The following is a 19638-nucleotide window of genomic DNA, read 5'->3' as shown; positions in this document are numbered from 1 at the left end:
ACCAGAATCCCATGGCACAGAGAGCTGAGAGCTTGCGTGGAGCAACAAATTATTATCACATAACTTTCATTTCATCAGAAGACAAGAGCGTGTTATTTCTTGTACAACCTGCAACAAGCAGTAATTCACTGATTTGCTAGAAGATAAGTTGGTTTCCAAAAAGAAACAGTTGTTACTTCATTTTACTTTAATAGCTGAGCTAAGACTCAACCCTGAACAGAAAATGTACACCATAGTAAAAGCCAGAGCAAGCTTTTCTACAGCAGTTTCCCTTGAGAAGAAAAATTGTAGTCATAGAATCATAGAATACTTCAAGTTGGAAGGGACCCATAAGGACCACTGAGTCCCAAAGCCAGGACCACAGGTTCCCAAAGCCGTGAGAGCACAAGGAAGGCACCATGGTGACACCACCTCTGTCTACACAAAATTGGAATATTTCCACAGGCTACAAAGTAGGTTATGTGCCCCTTTAGTTACTGCAAACAGCTCTGAATAAGAATGGTGTACCTTCAGGACAGGCAGAAGTACTGCCACAGCTAGTTGTAAAGTGTGGAAAAGAGACCTTCTGCTCTGTTGGTTCTTCCAGACTTCACCTTGCGTGGCTACAGATGAGGCGGAGAAGGCAGCAGAGAATGGCCTTTAGGGGGCTTTTTTGTTTTAATCTTGATGCAAAGAGAAGAAAACAAGAAAAGCATGTTTTAACTGGTCAATCACACTCTGATCTCCTTATTCCCATGGCCACACAAAAATCCATTGTTCCGAATAGAAACAATTCAGCTTTCCAGATTAGCACTGACTACAATTTGAGCTTGCAACAGAGAAACTCAGATGAAAGTAACAAAGATACAAACCCCAAATGTGCAGTTGGAAATAATCTCAGTTTACATTCATTTTAGACTAAACAGGTATGCAGACACTGCACTGCAGGATTATTCCACTGTTCTGGAAGTATTACACTGAAGAGGACTCTGACTCCAGATTTTTGTACTGTTCATTTTGAATGAACTACACATGTATTCAGCATACATATAATGAAAAGATGAAAAGTTTCAGGGAACATAAATTATCTATGTTCAACAATATAAACCATTTAGCATTTTTTTCTGTACTGTGCCAAATAACACCACACAATGTGATAGCAGAACTCCTTACAGCTAACCCTAACCAAATACAAAGATTTTACCTTGGGACAGCTCAAGAAAATACAAATAGAGCCCTAACTGTAAAACTGGAAACAAGCTCTCATGCTGAGATCCTGGTTTTCATTTTAAAAGTCACTTCCTAAACAGATAAGACTTTAGATCAGAGTTTTGCGTACCTACAAGCTACAGCTTTCAGACTACTGAACAGAAAGTCATAGGGTTTGATATTAAAGCTAAAATCAAGGTGTGTGTGTCAGAGAACATGGGACCAAAAATATCAGGCTTTAAATTTAGAGAGGAAAAAAGTCGCCTTGCCCTCGTGCAGTTACAGGATGCAGAACTTCTGCAAAACAAGTATCTCTGCTGAGGCTCAGATTCATTGCTTCTGAGAACAGTAAAACAGTACTACCACCATCTTTGAGTCATAGAATTTCTTGGGCTTGATGGGACATTAAAAATCATTTAGTTTCAACTTCCTTGCCATGGACAGGTTTGCCATTCATTAAATCAAGCTGCCCCACCCAACCTGACTTCAAATGCCTCCAGAGATGGGGCATACACAGATCTCTGGGCAACCTGTGCTAGGGCCTTACCACTCTCTGAGTAAAGAACTTCCTCCTAACATTTAACCTAAATCACCCCTCTTTTGGGTACTCCAGCTCTCAAAGTGTTGCTGTGGCCCTCCTCTGAACCTGCTCCAAAAGCTCCACATCCTTCTTGAATTCAGCTCATCAGGCCTGGACGCAGTAGTCCGGATGAGGCCCCCCAAGGACAGGGCAGAGGGGGACAGTCCCTTCCCTCTCCCTTCTGGCCACCCCACTTTCGTGCAGCCCAGGGTACCATTAGCCTGCTGGCTCATGTCCAGCTTTTTATCTACTGGGACCCCAAGTCCTTTTCTACAGGGCTGCTCAATGAGTTCTTCTCCCAGTCTGTACTCATATCTAACATCTTGCACTTGGCCTTATTGTACCTCATCAGGTTCTCATGAGTCTGCTTCTCAAGCCTGTCCAGGTCCCTTCAGATGGCATCCCTTCCTTCTTAATGTAGTGTCTGCACCACTTGGTGTCATCAACAACCTTGCTGAAGGTATGTTTGATCCCGTGGTATACACTATTGAACATAGATTATTGATGCTCCCCTGGAACTTCTCAGCTTTTCATTATAGAAAAAAAGAATGAATGTAAGAGCTGGAGTCCTTCTAGGAAAGTATCCCAGCTGTGCCTATTTGTTAGGGAGCACACATTTAACTTTTCTTTTGGAGAAAACAGGTTCTCCCAACTCTTGGGCCAAAGGTGGAGGTGCAGAGAAGGAAGAAAATGAGCAATTTCTGTTTGTCCTATGTAGTCCAGAGGTGGATTTTTGTAATAAGATGGTAAGTCGTGACTTACACTTATACAAGTGTAAACCCCAGAAGTCCCCCAGCCCTTTAAGCAGTTTGATTAGCGCCACAGAATATGACAGCAAAAGTTATCAAGAGGAAGTACTCTTAAGTTTACTTTCTCATCTGCTGAAGGTTTGATTTTATTTTTGGTGATTTTTTTTTAAGTGTTAAAAGACATATTTGTCTCCAAGTGGCAATATCTGTGAATGAAAAATAAAAAAAAAAGCACCAGAAAGTAAATATGGACAAATATTTAATAGCACAAGTTGTAAAGTACCTTCTTCTCCACCAGGATACAGGTTAATGATCAACAAAGAGGTTTAAAACAATACCTTTGGTGTTAGCCTTGGGACTTGAGAAACAGCACAGCAGGTACACTGTTCATTTAGGGACACCTATGTGCACAGCAGTGCTAAATGAGCAGTTGGCCAAATGTTTGAAGCAACCTATTGCATTGCTCCATAAGTCACTTGTTTATTGTCAGATGAATTGATGGACCTTGTATGTCAAAGTCTCAAATGTTGATTTGTTTTGGTTTGTTTTCAATATGTTAAGTTTAAAACATCCATTCTTGTTACAAGATAACAAAATAAGCAAAAATATTCACACTGCAATCCACAATAAAGTAAATAATCAACAGCAAAACAGAGACCTTACCAGGGCAAATCATTGAGACTCAATGATTTCCCAATCACTGAGAACAAAATGCAATCTTTAAACATTAAATTATTTCTGAGTTGCTTTTATTTCTGCTTAGGAAAATGCAACCTAGAATGAAAAGGTTCCCTACAAAAATACCATCTTTCCAAGCCTGAATTTCTCTGAAAATTGCAAATAGCCTCATTATAGGAAGGAAAACAGCAGAACAATGAATCTTCCTGACATCTGTGACACTTAGAATCATGGAATCATTTGATTTGGATGGTACTCTTAAAGGTCATCTCATCCAACTCCCCTGCAATGAACAGGGACATCCATCAAGTACTTGGAGCCTGGTCTAGCCTGGCCTCAAAAGTCTTCAGGGACAACATATCCATCACATCTCTGAGCAACTTGTTCCAGTGCCTCACCAACCTTTATGGGTGGTGAGGTAAAAGTAAAAAATTTTTTCTTTATATCCTGTCTGAATCTACCCTCTTTTAGTTTGAAACCATCTCCCCTTGTTCTACTGCCACAGACCCTGCTAAAGAGTCTGTCCCTTTCTTTCCTGTAGCTCCCCTTTAGATACTGACAGGCTGCTCTCAGATCACCCTGCAGCTTTCTCTTCACCAGGCTGCACAGCTGTCCTCATAGGTGAGGTGTCCCATTCCATGGATCATTTCTGTGGCCCTTCTCTGGATGCACTCCAACAGATCCACGTCTTTCCTATACTGAGGACATAGTACTCCAGGTGAGGTCTCACAGAGCAGAGGGACATCCCTCATCCTGCTGTCTATGCTGCCTTTGATGAAGCCCAGTATACAGTTGGCTTTCTGAGCATATTTATGGTTCATGTTCTGGCTGCCATCCACCAGTATCCCCAGGTGCTTTTCAGCAAGGCTGTTCTCAGTACTTCATCCACCAGTTTGTACTGATAGTGGGGGTTGCCTCAACCTAGGTGCAAGACCTTAAACTTGGATTGATTGAACCTCATGTGGTTCACCTGGCACACTGCTTACACCTACTGTTACAACTGAAAAATTAACACGGTAGGAGGGCAACACAGGAGCATAACAGCAAAGGGACTAACACAGATAGGATGGTATTTCAAAGGGAAAGTAAATGTGCTCACCCACCTCTGAACACCTAGGGTCCCAGGAAAGACTCCACAAGGGAGGGATCTCCAACCAGAGATCCTTCCCCAGTGTCAGTAAGCTCTTCAATGAGGCCTAAGAGAGGTGCAGCCAGGCTCCGTCCAGTCACATATTGAATTGCCTTCAGCTGTGCTCCCAGGGCTGACCCCTATCCTTTCCCCAGGTGATCAATCAGTGGTTCAGGCCAGGACTCAACAGTTACCATACACCTGTCTGCGTCTCTCTGGATGGCATCCCATCCCTTAGTTGTGTTGATCACACCACTCAGCTTGGTCTCATCTGCAAACACATTGTTTCAAATCACAATATTTTTTCTTCCTCTGCCAATAATATTTAAATTCAGCTAAAATTGTGTAGAGTTTTCTTTGAACCAAACTATCTTTCTGGATTTGTTCTTCTGATGAAACAGTAATTTGTTCCCAAACACAGCATGGCTTATCAGCAGAGCAACCCTTTGAGAAATTTCAGTTCAGCACAGTTCTAAAAGAAAGCATCAGACACTGAAAATATTTGCCTTCTGGGAGCAGCATACTCATTAATATCCCTATAACAAGTGATTGCTGTGAGAAAAAGCCTTTATTAATTATATTCATAATATAGTGAAGGCCATATGTTTGTAATTCTAGCTTCATTTAGGCCACTAAAATCAATCCGTAAACATTTAATTTGACTTATCTCTAAGTATTTGCTCTTTCTCTGGGGATAAAAACACCGCCAAAAGCTAAAACTTCTGCACACACCTCTTTCTGTTTTACCCATAAAAACAGGAAAAGGCTCTGAGTTACCAACTGGTCAGCGAGATCTCAGCTGCCCCTAAGACCAGAAGTGCCTCAGTGTTGGCCTTCCTCCCATTATCAAGCTCTTAAGTGACAGTCAATTCCTAAGAAGGTAAAGCTCCAAATATGATTCAAGTCAGTAGTAATTTTGATACTGATTTCAGATCTACATCTGCATCTCTTTCTCCCTTTGAAAGTAAATGCAGGATTTTCAATGAGATTTTCATGTATCTCTGCAGAAAATAGATGCACAGATGCCATGAAATAGTCCCATTTCAGGAGTCCAACTGCCAGCCTCAGACTTAATTTTCAGTCTCAAGGAATGCAGCCAGAGTGGGCCTTGTAACACTTCACTCCTGTTTTTACAAGAAACATACTTCCAGCAGGGCCTCTTCACCTCAAGTCAGTTTGGAGAGAAGCCAGTTTGGGATTAGAAAGGACTTGGCACAAACTGATCTCCTGATATTTGGAGGATGCCTTTCAGAAGTTGCTGTTAACATTAATCGGCTCCCTCATAATTTGCATAACAGATAAAAAGCAGTATGCTAGAGGTTCAATTTGCAAATTAAAAAACTTCCTCTGTAACCCTCAGATGGCTCTAGATTTGTACTTATGTAGTAAAAAGAATATCGCCTTATATTTTGCAGCTGTTCACTTCTGCTTATGAAATCAACAACAAAACTAACAAATACTGGTATATTTCCTGGGGCTGAAAGTCCCATGTGTTTTCTTTTTGTGCCTTATCTGGCTTGTACATGTGATGTATATAATGTGTTGGGCCTTTTCTAAAAGTAAATTTTTAATTAACTTCAGCCTCAGTGACCTCCTCTGTAGCATTCAAGGTACAATCCAGTCTTAGATTACACATTGACAGGTCACTCCTGAGCAAAATCAGTCAGCCATAGAAGTGTTTCATGTGAAACTTGGACAACAGCTGATTATACTGAAGGTCATCTTGAGCACTCATGCTAACTAACTTCTAGCTGAGCCTGGCTCATTCTCCCTTTAGACAGTCATCACTCTATTGCAAGGAGATTTAGCTGAGTCTCACATCATTTCATTGGATTCAGGCTAAGACCAGTCACTGTTTCCCCTTAGAGGTATTTCAGGCATGCCTGCACACAGATTTCCCATCCCACAGCTTTCTGTTAAAATGCTTATCTGTGGTCATCTTCACTTTCCAAAACATGGGGAAATCAGTGAGATCCTCCCAAACCCAATGCTGCATAACTCCTTAGGCATCTGGCAGCAGACAGTCTCTTTATTATGAGTGGGATCTGCTGCGCAGTGACACAGCAGGAAACCAACCCGCGTACGCAGCATAGGTAGATCTGTCAGCAGATCCCTCCTCAGTTCCCGCATCTTGAGATGTAGGAAAGCCAAGGAATGGCCATGGGCATAGCACTGAAGGAAAGGCAGAGGGATATGCCAGGCAGCAGGGATGCACAGTACCATCTCTAGGCCAGGAGGAGGAGTTTTCCGCAACACTTGGTATTATTTCCCTTTGGAAGCCTTAGAGCTAGAACCAAGTGGTCCTATGGACACCTCATGCACCTCGCAGGAAAACAGCTGTCTGGTCTGTCCTTTGGAGGTTGTGCTCTGGGGGGAAAGGGAGAAGCAGCTAGGCATACAGACTGTTTAATCAAAGCACCCACATATTACAGAATGAAGTGTTATTAACATGAGCAATACAGAGAGATCTATACAAAGGCAAGGGAAAACGCAAACATAGGCTCCCTCAAAATAAATTAAGCTTGCTTGTTCTGCAGCTATCAAAGATTATCGTGCAGCTTTACATGGACATTGTTGTAATGTTCCTGTCTCAAATGCCGACTCAACAGAAATGTCTTACTGTATTTACTGGAGATAATTCCCCAGTGCACTAGCAGGTTTTTTGGTTTACTGAAGGTTATACAGGGCTATATATATACAGCTAACTAGCAAGATGGATAGAAACCTACATTTCTGTGTTTTTAGCCAGCCTCCCATGAGCTACTTTTAAAGTGTCCTGAACATGGCAAAAATCTGGAATACTACATAAAATTGGACCTACTTCAATGCCAGTCGACCCGTGCTACCTACTACCACTTGCTTTGTATACAATAATAAACAGCACAGTTTTGTGTAGTTACTATGGGAAGAGTTAGTTCATCTCCATTTCCCCTCTCAAGGCTGCACAGAGTGTTCCCTTGGCTTCACACTTAACCTACTCCTTGTGCTAACATTTTGTTGATATGTTAATCAACTGAAATATATTTGTTTTAATGACCCATATCCTGATGTTAACCTGGCCACAAAAATAATTAAAATCATAAAACTACCAGGAAACAGAACGCACAAGTTCAAAGGTAGGCATTTCTGCTTTTCCTGGCTTATGGTTGTGCTGGCCAGCTTCCAGGAAGCAGTGGCTGCGTATTGCCCACACAAAGCTGGGCAGACACATTTCAACCATACATATTTGAAAGCCTGCTATCTGGTGGGCTACCTGCCTGGGGAAATGGGCAAGGCCGGAGACCTCAGAGTTCTTCCTCCCACAGTCAGGAGGAGAGCTGAAACAACATCCCCTCCATGTGCGTTGTTTACAATTCTGAATCAAGACTCCGCTCTTAAAAGTGTCAGACCCACTCCCCAAACTTTTAATGACTCATATCCTCTTTTGAATATTTGCAGCAGAACAGAAAGCAACACAAGTTTTGGTCACTTTACCCCAGAAGTGTATATGACTACAGTACGGCTACAACACACATGCAGTCATGGACTCACCTCACACTGCTCTGTGCAGTGCTTTCCACAAAGGTCTGAGCTTACAAAGATCACTAGATTGGGTCTCTCCAGTAAAACACAGTATGTGCTGTGTCCTTACGGAGATGTGGGCTGTTTACCTAAGCCTGCTAAAACAGGATTTGCCCTGCTGCATATTGAACAAATATATTACTGTCTTAAAGGTGAAAGGAGAATCTCAGCAGTGCACAGTCAGCCAACCTTTAATCCCTTTCAAAGTCATGCACAAACAAACATGAAACAAGAATATAGGCTCATTAAAGCAAGGCAACAAGTTATGCAAAGGCAACATCCTTCTTGGATGAGGGAAGTGGTCTAGAGGCAAAACTTCTAACTTCTCGAGTTAGAAAGGGACATTTCCACAGGGCACTGTCAGGGTGAGCCATCACTCAGCACATGCTTATGGAACCATGGGTGTGCAAGATGCTGAAAAAATTCCTCTCCACATGTAGCCATCAATGGGAGATTTTTAACAGATCTGGGGTGGGGAATTGCAAGTGCGACCATATCAGGCTTAGGGTGAATCTAGAATTCATATATTAATGCAGTAACTTGGTTGAGAATAGAGAAATTGTGATTACAACACTTGCAAAGCAATTGAAGATGCTTTGGAAGATGGGATAAGAACTCAAAGTTGGCATGACAAGTTGAAAAGCACATCAAAAAGAAGAGAGACAGGCCCCATAAAGAGATTACCTTATCTACCCACTGACCCACAGAATGAGATCTGTCAATTCAACTCCTTCAAATTTTTTTTTGTCATATTTATTCTTTAATTCCTCTACTAGAGAAAGACTTCACATGTTTCATATTTATTTTTGCCACAGTTACTGCTAGAAGAGCTTTCCAAAAACCAACCCAACTCTCCTCTAATTTAATCAGAGGGCTTCTTTGCTTTTATCTTGTCTACTGTAGACACAGAGAACATGCTGTTTTTTTCTTTCTTTCACCAGCTGCCTTTCAAGAGTTTACAAATTTTTGCCTCCTTCTTGCAGTTATGCCCCCACACTCCTTCCTGAAGGAAATGGGTTTGTTTCAATCTTTCCCCCAAAATGATACTCTTTGTATCTCCAATCATACTGCTCTCCTCCCGGCGCACTCTGACCAGCCCATGCCTCTCCTGAAACATAGCTTCTGCTGCTGGACTCAGATCCCTAATGCTGAGCAGAATAGATACCTTAATACACCTCATGAAATAACACTCATCTCACACTCTCATACAATATTTACCTTCTCCATAGAGTAGAGCACTGCTGAATAGTGATCTGATCACTGCTGAATTTATGATCTGATTTGTGATTCCCTCTGCTAGCCTCCATTTCTTTGCTGCAGAACAGCCTCCTCAGTATGTGTTGGTCAAACTAGTAGTTAAGGGCTCTGAAGTCAGAAGCCTGCATTTCCACAAGTGGTTATAAACTTTGCTGGTGATATAGTTGTGACAGTTTAGTAGAAGGGCAAATACTAATATTTTTGGGGTACAAGGAAATGGGAAGAGCTGGCTGTTTTACCCAAGGGGACTCATCATTGCAATGTGGGGTTAGTTTGCCAAAGGGAAGACTGCACCCACTACACTCATAGCATCTTCTGTGTGAATGACATCTCCTTCAAGCCCCTGCTTAAACTAGACTAATCCTGACCTGTTTTGAATCAATGTCACTCTGCTTACCAAGGAAGTTGCTTCAATCAATGGAGCACCTCGCTGCAGCCAGTAACCTCTTCCCTCTGATCTTTCGGGAAGGCCTTTGTACAGCTGGTCTCTCCTTTGATCCCTACAGGTCCCCCCTTCCATCTCTGCCATATTTCTTACCAGCCCAGACAATAAGACCAGTACGTTAAAGATTACTGAATCTTTATGAAATATGAAACACATTCTGCCATGTGTTCCACAAGCCATAGAAAGCTAGAATCCCATTTTTAGTTATATCAATAAGCCAGTGCTTTAAAAGCTTACAGGCATACTTGGCAAATACTACAGTCCCATTACAGATGAGATTTCTATTCAATCATAAATAAACAAGCATAGAGAATACCCCAAGTCAGGCTTTCACTTTTTTTTTCCTGCTTCAAATCTATTTCTGTTATTACAGATGCTTTTGAAATGTGACCATATGCACAGGATTCTGATCTTATCTTTATCTACAGAAATGTGTTGTATATGACCATTAGCATTTCCACATTACCTTGTTGTGATGGTACAACCTTTTACAGGTAAAAGTGCAATTCGGATGCTGTCACCTTGAGAAGAATAATAATTTGTTATTGAGAGGACAAAGTTGAATGCTAATAGAACAGGAGATGAAAGGCTGGAGCAAGGACAACTTTCTAGTAAGTCACTGTTGAGCTCCACTAACCTGGTATCTCTAAGCCTCTACTTAGCAGATGGAAAGCCAACCATATCCCCTAAGAAACTGTGGACGACACATCCCTGGAGATGTTCCAGATCAGGCTGGATGTAGCTCTGAGCAACCAGCACTGGTGGGAGGTGTTCCTGTCCATAGCAGGGGTTTGGGACAGGGTGGATTTAAGATCCCTTCCAGCCCAAAACATTCTGTGATTCTGTGACTTTGAGTTCTATCCAGTTGCCAAAGCAGAGAAAAAAAAAAAAAGTACCATAAATAACAGAAAGAGCTTCTGAAGGTTCTTCAGCTGAAAGCTTTCCAATAGAAAGCGAGCTTTTAGGCTTTTCAAAATACACTAAGCTTTGCATTGAGTAAAAACTGAAAGATATTCAGACTTGTATTTAAATCTCTTTTTTTTTTTGCCAATTCATACTTCATCAAAAGAAAACTGATTTTTCAGGGACCAGTAACCACAAGCTACACTGTCCAGGAAAAGACTATATAAATAAATGCTATTTTATTTGTGCATCTTACTCAATTAGACACAAGAAAAATTCCCTCTTTTTTCCTTCTGAGCTTCCAAATCACGCATTGCTGCTATTGCCAGCATTCTGTTGCACAATCTTAAAGCAATAGGAAGCCAGTAGAACCACTATTAGCTATCCTTATCTTTCTATAATAAACCAAGTAATAAAAATAGCCCACTACAATTGATCCAGGAGAGCAATAAAAAAACTTCACTTGAAGAAAGTTATGATCTGAGCCAACGTCCCTATCTGCTGAAGAAAACTTCTGGAGAACAAGGAAAGTAGTCTAGAAACACAGAACAACTTAAGTTCTATAATGAACCCCTTTTGAAATTTTTCACTTCTACTTAAAACTTTTGGTATTGGATCCTACATACACCTATTTTATGATACAGACCTTTGGAACAGAATAAAGATCAGAAACTTATCTTTGTCTAGAAATACACAACAACAAAAATAAAACAACCCTAGGAAGGTGAAAAAACAAACAAACAACAGCAACAAACCAACAAAAATCCTAAAACCATGTGCTTAACTTAAAAACCAGATCAGCAAGACCTTCCCAGTAGGATTTTAAGTGGTAATCTGCTGCTAGCAGCACTGCTGCAGAAGTGATAACAGTTACAGGTTGTGGTATTTCCAGTAACGAAGCAAGTGAGCTGCTGTTAGCAACAGTGCAGCTTTTCCTAAGTACACTCTTATGCATTATGAAAGTCAATTTGCTAACTAGAATTTGTGAATATTTATATATCTGCACACTAAATAAGTAACCTAAGCAAGACCCTATTTTGAGATGAACATTAAGCTACAACAGAAAGATTTTTGAAATCGTCTTTTTCACTCAGATTTTAAAATACTGTAAACCTGTAAGAAGATGAACAATGTTTTTGTAGACATTATAATTTTTTCAGAATATACTCAAACAACAAATTTTATATGTTGGTAAGATCACCTCAAAGTCCTTGTTCACAGTAAATACAAAACACTTTCCTCTGTACTAAAAGCAAACTAATTCACACGTGTAGACATGGTGAATTATCTGGCTTGCTTCAGAATAACATATCCACATCAGCAAGTGCTGAGTTTCACTATGCTTACTTTTCTCTACATAGGTGATTTCACTTGGTTTTATAAAAAGCAACTCGTATCTCTTGATTTTGCTAGAGCATTTTCCTCCTTGAACATGATGAACATGCTTTCTAAGCATAGCAGCTACTACTTCACTGGTCTGCATTGTCTTGGAAACACAGGCAAAGATTAATTTTTTTTTAACCAGGTCATTGCTTCCCTCTCCCTTATATACTTATAGTATGCTACAAGCTTGCTTACTACTTATCTTACTACACAAAGGTTACGCTCTAATGAAACTGCAAGCCTTTTTTAATACCCTCAGAATAGTTGGTGTCAGTAGGTGGAACTGATACAATTCTTTAATTCTTACACTCCATCCATGCTTAAAACAGTATCACAAACAAAAGATAAATATGAACATTCAAATTTTCAGAAATTCGTTTTGGGAAAGAAGGCAGTTGGCAATTTTCAACTGCTGGATGCAGCAAGCACTTTTTGATATTTTGTATTGTATTTGTCTTTTGTGCTGCCCCTCGCTTCCTGTTAATAACCTTATGGAGGTGGTGAGAAAGCCCCACATTTAGTCTTGTGCAGCAGCTCCACAAATGTTTGCACTCGTTTGATGCTGAACCGGACACTGAATCCCACCCAGCACATGGAAGTAATTTGTGGATGATAGTGACTGTGTTTCTATTTGCAGCAGAAAGACTGAAAAAACAGAAATATGTCAACATTTCTAGTTTCCTAAGTGGTTGCGAACAACAGTTTTCTGTGTTAGTGGACATGATTGAAGAACAGTCAAAGTCTCCTTCCAAAACACTGTGGTCCATACTGTTTATCTTTTGTCATAGAACCAGAATTGTTTGATTTGGAAGGGACCTTTAAATGTGATCTAGTTCAACTTCCCTGCAATGAACAGGGACATCCACAGCTCAGAGCCCCATCCAGCCTGAGCTTGAATGTCTTTAACGATGGGGCATCTGCTACCCCTGGGCAATCTGTGCCAGTGCTTCACTGCCCTTATTATAAAAAGGCACACTCTTCAGTACTCCCCAGTGCCCCATGGTGGGTACACTGGGGCATGATCCCACTGTCAGTGTCACTGATGAAGACATTAAAGAACACTGGTCCCAGTACTGACTCCTGGGAGACACCACTCATCACTGATCTCCATTGAGACACTGCAACATTGACTATTACCCTTTGAGAAATGTATTTGTCTGCAAGTACATAGCTTTCTCTTAATAATTATGTAAAAATAATTATATATTTTTACATTTCATTACACTTCTCTAGCTCCCACTTGGTTTATTTCCAAGCAGGGTGGCAAATGAACCTGTTTTCAAGAACGGTTACAGAATTTCCAGACTCTAAAATCAAAGTCCTGAAAATGCTATTTTTAAATGAATGAATCAAAGTTGATGTTATCATACACTCCTGTTACCCTATGAGGCTTAATTCATCACTCCTTTGAAAAATTTGGAAAGCTGAGGGTTAAGAGTTGTTATTAGTGCAGAATAATGATTAACTTGTGTTTCATATTAAAAGCAGAAAGAGTAGATATGTGTGCAGAGAATCTCCTATAATTCCAAAATCTTTCATTAAACTTGAAAATATGATTTGGGTTTAAGTACCCAAAGTATAAGACTATTGTAGTTTTGCATCAGACATTGCTGCTTCAAATAACCTCTCTTTTTTTCCAAGATTTTAGCCAGATTTACTTAAAAATTATCTTGTTGCCTTTCCATTTGGGAGTAACTAATGAAAATTCCCTTTTAAATGTGCTTTCAGAGAGACCAGGAATGTTCTTTTATTTCATGATTACCCACAGCTCTTCCTTTAACCCAAAGAGCTACAACTTCAGATATGCTACACTCTGCTACAGAACAGCATTTATGCACTGAACAGGGCACACTTTTTGTATGGTCCCCCAGTACACTTCCTGGCACGACAATCAGCAAGCCCTGCAGTGCCCCAGGAAACAAAGACAGAAAATACTAGTGCATTTTCATTGGTTTATAGATAGCTGTGACAAACATTGACGATGAGAGATGAATGTGACCTACATCTGTCAGTACAGACATGGAAAAAAAAAGAGAAGAGGGGCACTTCCCAAGCAAGATAGAACAAAAAAAGTCTATCTTAATTAGCTTTTATCAATTCTGTTGCATAAACTGACCAAATACAGCACCATAGTGAAGCCTTAGCTGCATTTTTTTCTTTGTTAGCTTTCCAAAATTCCAAAGGGAATAGAGGTGCCAAGAAAATTACACCCTAGCTACATGTGCTGCATACCACAGAGCCAGCCTTCACACACTAAGAAAGCAAACCAAGCCTAGAGAGCAGCTGATTAATAGTCTGGGCACAGGGATAAGAAACTTCTGGGGAAAAATAATTACCAAAACACTGAGAAATTAGTCTCAGGAGAAGAGCTTTTATCAGCTTCCACCCTACTTTCAAATGCAAAGCCTATTTTTTCCCTGTCATCCATTAATAAGCTTACCAAAACAAGAGTGCATCACCGATTCCGTTCACAATAAAATGGCATTTCTAAGCAGTATGGCATAAGAGGTATTTCCTCAACAAGCAACTAACAAAAAAGCTCTAAATGAATGCTGAGTTTACAAACGAGTATACTTGTTTAAGACAAAGATAATACAATTAAAAAAGGCATAATAGCAGATGTAAACATGGATTAATATACTAAACTCACTACCAGTTTTCTATAGAATCAAATTTCATGGCAAGTACCCAGAGAGCACAAATTCATTTTTGTCTACCACGAGAATGCTTAGATCTAAAAGCATGCTGAAGTATCATTAAAACAGTCATATAACCATGCGAGCAAACTAATTTACACCTATTGTGAGCACATGGCCAGGCAGCACCAGCAGGGAGTGAGAAGTAGAGGCTGGGCTTTGCTCTTGTAGAGAGTAACAGAAGTTTTAACCTGAGCAGAAATTCAAAATGCAACTGAACATGATATTTAAATTTTGCAGACATGTATATGCTGTCTTCATTTGTTAAAGATACAAAAGGTCTCAGATGAAAGTACGTTGCTGTTCTGCATCTGGACCTAGATACAGCCTTGTTGAGGAGTGCTTTGAAGAGGCTGAATATTGCCTATTTTTAAAGCATTCTTTTCATAACGTTCTCATGCTGCCCAAAGCTTTGGCCCTTCTGGCAGAAGTGCATTTCTACTACTGTCCCATCTGATTCACCCATCAGTGAGTCTCACAGCACTGACTTATGGTGGGATTGATTGGTTGTGAACTACAGCCATCAGTCATGAAGATACAGCAAGAAATGACAGATTTCCTCTGCAGGTATTTAAGGGCAGTACTGCTGTCAGTTTTGCAGACTTTCAAGGAACACTACCATTGTTTACATGCAGGGTTTTAAAGCAAACATTGCAAAACAGACTTTAACTATGGAAAATAAACAGTGTATTGAACTTCTCTTTAACCTCACTGCAATGATCTTAGAAGGAAATAGCTATAGGAACAATCTGCTGCTTGACTTGGTAAAATAAACAGTATCTTATAGCTGAGAAATGAAGTTGTCTTCATGCTACAATTCAGTTTCTTATTCCAATTATTTTCTTCAGGCTGGAAGTGCTGTTTCTTTCCTCTGCTGCTCTGAGTTGTGCTAAACATGACATCTTGTATTTCTTTCTAGCAGCTACATCTGCAGCCACTGTCAGAAACTTTGTCTTAAACTGAAGTTGGCAAATTTTATTTCTGTAGTCATCTTACTGAGATACTTTAAGCAGAAAACACTGGTTTCTGATTTCTTTGCACTTTAAGGAAATGACAGTAATAGTAATTTGGAAATCAAATGAAGAAATCACTATATAGAAAGCAATCCTGGAGCCTGATTCTGATACCACACTTCAGTTTTTTAATGCTACTGACTACAGAAGAGCTGTAAATATCTTAGGCAGAGCACAAGATCAGAATTAGAAGTTTAAACCAATATCTTTACCAGTTCTCAGAATATCACTTCTATCCCACAGGTAGGCAACGTTTTGACTCTTCAGAGTGCAACATACCCAATAAACAGTGCACTCAATAATCCTGTAGAGGGTATGGAGCATTACAGACCATGTGTTACAGATGTGCAAAACAAATGTAAAACTAAGAACTAGTACTTACCTATGCTGAAGTGCCAGAAATAAACCCTGGTTCAGTTTGGGGCTCTACAAACCACTTTAACTTTGACCTCAGCTGATGATATGATAAAAGTTTAGGTTGCCAGTAGGAGCAAAACCCACCAAAAGTCTAGTTTCTGGTTTTATTCTCAGGTCACTAAACTATCCAATTAGTGCCACTGAGTCTCTGGTGCTGATTTTTGCATAGAAAGCTAAAAAAAAAAAAAAAAAAAAAAAAAAAGCAAAAATTAGAAGGGAAAAAGGGAGTATAGTGTTTGGTATCTGTGACCACTTAATAATTTTTGAAACGAGGCAATTTTGGAAACAGAAAAGATTCCAAAATACAATGGAAGATTAGAAGAACTTCTTGCTTGCAGTGTAAGCAGTTTTCCAGACAACTCTCTGACAGACCAAAGTCAGTTAACTCCGCACCCATGCTGACAAGGAGCAAGCTCTTTGCATGCAAACTTGACCAACTGGCAGCATGAGATTCTTTGCTTGCTAAACCCCTTATTATTTTCCCTCAACAAAGTAGGGTAAAAAGGCCATCAGCCTTCAAACTCAGTCAGGATTGTGCCTGGCCCACCAGCCTGGCACTACTGCTCCCCTTTCTGTGCTGCTGTACCTTTCAGAATGTAACATAAATCTATCCCTACCCTCATCCCTGCTGAAATCTCCCAGAAAAAGGCCATTCCTCCACCTAGCAACTTCCCATGCACTATCTACCACTGCCAACCTTCCCCTCAGAACAGTTTTTCCTTATGGTTCCATCTGCTTGGTTCAATATGTTCCAAAGTTATAACTCCTCTATAGACTTCAGCTACTCTCACTGACCCCCTTTTAGGGACCATCTCCAAATTTTGAAGGCTTCCCTGCTGGTATTACACATAAGTATCTACTACTGTTTTGGTGTCTTTCAAAACGTCCAGTGTCCTTCTCTTACTTTTGTTGTGAGTCATAAGGCCAGAATTACAACATCCAGTCAGTAAAGAATTCATCTCATCATTTCCACAGCTGCATCAAAATACTTCCTGTCAAACAGGACTTTTGTATTTTGCTTTTGTTTCCGGAAGAGGAAAGGCTGCTGGAGAAACAACATCAGATACATACACAGTAGTAGTATTTAGTATATTATTCAGATGGGAACATAAGCCAACATTAAACAGCCTGTTTTTCCTGTCTCTTTTTTGAAGTCCCACAAAATGTTACAGGGTGCTGGATTAAGTATAAGCCAACTTCTCTGGACTTGAGCAAAGTGTAGAAAAAGTTTGTCTAAGAAATAAAAAATGTGGTTATAAAGTATTAAAAAGTATCAGTTTACTTACAGAGACTTTTTTTTCAAATTTAGGCTGTATGGCATTACTGTGCATCTTTAGTTTTTGGAATGCATTTCTGGCTGCACCACCTGCACAAATTTCAGAAAAAACACACTTCAACAACTAATAGAAGAGCTGAATCATGTAAGAACTTTTTAGAGCTTACATAAATTCTTAGAGTATTTTCCTTTCTTCAGTACACATTTTGAAGTCTTTGCATTTTTACAGCCTAACAGAGATTGATACTGCTATAGGCTTCTGTATCTACTGCAAAACTAGAGGGCTTCATTAATGTGCCCATTTAAAAGCACATCACTTTCCATTAAACTTCAGAGCTTTGATCATCACAGAAGTTACAAGTATTTCGTCTTTATTAAATTCTTGAGAACTTTTTCATGGGCATACTTTAATAGAGGCTAACAAACTGTGAAGATCTCATAGATTTGCTAAGCATTAGATTATTTACATGTTTAAGAATCACAGAATGGCCAGGGTTGAAGGGACCTCAAGGGTGATGAATCTCCAACCCCCTGCCACAGGCAGGGCCACCAACCTCTACATCTAATACCAGCCCAGGCTGCCCAGGGCCCCATCCAACCTGACCTTGAACACCTCCAGGGATGGATGGGGCATCCACAGCCTCTCTGGGCAGCTGTTCCAGTGTTCTAGACAGTAAATTGTAGACAGTAAATTGATTTGAGCTAGCTTGCCCTACTTTTTTTTTTTTTTTCCTCCCCAGCTTCAAGATATTTTGCTACTGAGTTTAACAGAAACAGAATCAAGCTGGTAAAGAACAAAGTATGCCCAGATTTGTAGAACAATCTGTAATTGCATAGATGATAAAAGTGCAGGGAATTGTATTTGTTTGAAATAAAGGAATTACGATACAAGAAAAAAAGCAAGACACAACTGCCAGAAGTAGTTCAGACCAAACAGTAAATCTAGATATATCTAGATCTTTCTCTGTAACTTGCAAACTATTATTTGACTATTTTTGTCAACTACAGGTAGTACTGGGAAGAATCTCTGGAAGGATATTTTCATACTCGAGATAGGTTCAACACACCTACTGTTTGATATGGGAAGTCAGCAGAAGCATGCTATAGTATCAAATACATTTTAAAACTCTCTCTCTACAAAGAGTGTACTATAGCTCTTTTAGAGCCACAGATTCACCTGTGGGGAAAGGAACGCAGCAGGTTTAACACAAAGAATTTCGTAAAAATCATCAACTCGGTGCTTGGTAGTTGTTGAAAAGGATAATCAAACTTCACAAATATTCACAATCCTTTCACACCACGTGCTCTGTGAGTCTTTGGTCAAATGCAAAACATAAGAAATGAAAAAGGTCCCTAAGAGAGGTCAATGAGGATGTTCAAATGTATAAAATAACTCCCATATAATGAACAATTGAGTCAAAACTATACAGCACATAAATGACTTGACTTAAAGGTTGATTTTAAAGGTAACCAGGAGGTGTAAGTGCTCTTGAATAGCCTGAAGGATATAACTAAGAATCAATTGTTCACTGAATGCACGAGTTCTCACAGTGAGGAAGAAGATGAATCTTGTAGGAGCCAGGTTTAGAACAAACCAAGGTTGTTGATTCTCTCTAAAGCACTTCTTATTTGTCTTTCAAGCTCCTGTCAGTTTTCAGCAGCTGCAGCACCTTTTGGTAAAGACCTACCACAAACTGTGTAAAGGACTGCCTCCTCTTACATTTTGGCTGCAGAGTTCTTCTCAAGCAAACCTCAGATGGAAGCTGTCCTTTCAATTTGTTGCCTTTCCCAGTGTAATGATCAGAAAGATCAATGTGATGGAAGGGTGATACAGGAGGTGCAATTACAAAGTGATGAGCACAATGGAAAGGACGAGCACGATAGAAAGAGAAAAGGAAAGTGCTCACCCATCTCTGATCAGGGAAAACTTCACAAGGGAGGGATCTCCAATCAGACATCCTTCCAGGGTGGCACTCAGGCCTCAAATAAGGTCTAAGGGAGGTGCAGCCAGGCTCCACCCCTTCCTATCACACAGCTGAATTGCCTTCACCCCTGCTCCCAGGGCTGACCTGATCCCTTTTCCAGGTGCTCAGTGGTTCAGGCCATGACTCAACAGTTCCCATACACCCAGTAAGATCACAAGGCAGCAGGACAAATGTTTAGAAAGAGCTGCAGCTGTCATTACAGAACTGACAAATCAGACTCAGGAGCACCCTTACCTAAAAATGGCCAGGGATGGGAAAGCACAAGGAGATATGTAGGAAGAAGGTAAAGCATCATGTATATTTACCCTATTTTTACTCTTTCCATGGTAGCCACCCACATTAGTTTACTGTTGGAGTCAAGACAGTGGACCACATGAA

The 19638-nt window shown here is 40.2% G+C and overlaps 1 long non-coding RNA gene across 2 annotated transcripts; it reads right to left on the bottom strand.

The window, feature by feature from the left end:
* Positions 1 to 4909: 4909 nt before the first annotated feature.
* LOC149916718 (uncharacterized) lies at positions 4910 to 19247 on the bottom strand. 2 transcript variants are annotated; one of them, XR_016468931.1, is made up of 3 exons: positions 19183 to 19247; positions 17286 to 17365; positions 4910 to 6691 (listed from the first exon to the last, which is right to left on the bottom strand). It is a non-coding gene; the product is annotated as an uncharacterized LOC149916718 (long non-coding RNA). The 2 variants fall into 2 exon arrangements; XR_016468932.1 differs by lacking the exon at positions 17286 to 17365 and adding an exon at positions 10054 to 10108 and having other exon boundaries at positions 19183 to 19220.
* Between the last annotated feature and the right edge of the window lie 391 nt (positions 19248 to 19638).

This window comes from Phasianus colchicus, chromosome 9, assembly GCF_987193195.1.
Source record: "Phasianus colchicus chromosome 9, bPhaCol1.hap1.1, whole genome shotgun sequence".
NCBI lineage: Eukaryota > Metazoa > Chordata > Aves > Galliformes > Phasianidae > Phasianus > Phasianus colchicus.
This window is presented reverse-complemented; position numbering and strand designations above follow the sequence as displayed.